Consider the following 1,034-nt stretch of genomic DNA (forward strand, 5'->3'; position numbering starts at 1 on the left):
GGGAGAATAGTGTTAGAGGTAGTAAAAAAATCCTTGAGAAAAGAGGGTAATAAACTAGTGTTTTTATAAACTCAGAGGACTCATAACATCATTGCTGACAATGAGCACCATATTCCAATTTTCTCTAATTTTTGTGCTATTTTCTGGCAATTGTTAGATAAATTTTCATTTGAGAAAATGCACCTGGGACCCTTGAAACACCTCCAACATATCTTGTGGATAAGATTCAGACCAATGGACCAGAAGTCAAGTAGTGATTTGTGGTTGGTGGCAGATGTCTCGTCTACAATGAACACTGGAATGAATGCTTCCACTACCTATACAAAGTTGCCACCCATCCCCTGGTGCATAACACCATCAACATCAAATGCATCCTCATGTACATGGTAGACATGATCCTGCAGCATTAAAATACAAAGCTGCATGGGAAGACACCACAATGGCTCAACATGGTAAGCAAATGCAAGTGGATCAACACTGTTGTTTTTAACATTTTATCACAGGGCTTCTTCGCCTCATGGACAGCACTGTCATATACGCCTGCACATTGAACTATCCTAAGGATTGAGTGACTGGTTTACAGAAGGCAGAATACAATGTAATCAATTCATGGTGCTTTGCAGGGTAGGCAGATTAATACAATGTAATACAATAAATTGTTAAACAACAATTCAGAAAACGTCTCCTCAATCCTGAAGTAGTAAAAGAGCTGTATATTGTCCAAGGCATAATACTGGGCAAACCTGAGGATATGACCAGGAATGCATATACCAACTAAAAATAACAAAGGGGAATATGTAGGGGGTGCTGCCATCGAACAGACTGGTGTTAAAGGTGTGAAGGGTACTCACTGCTACTCTACTACTTGCACACATGTAGTAGTATCAAAATGAGTCTACACTGAAGGGAATTGAGCCACAGGAAGGTCTTGGGCAGAGTTTAGCATAAGTTCAAAAAACACGAAATTACAAACAGATGTACCTCCACAAAGGGTCAACAGATTCATAAGTGGTTTGTTGGAGCATTTTGAGATG

This window comes from Laccaria bicolor, genomic scaffold (assembly GCF_000143565.1).
Source record: "Laccaria bicolor S238N-H82 LACBIscaffold_211 genomic scaffold, whole genome shotgun sequence".
In the NCBI taxonomy this organism is placed as follows: Eukaryota; Fungi; Basidiomycota; class Agaricomycetes; order Agaricales; family Hydnangiaceae; genus Laccaria; species Laccaria bicolor.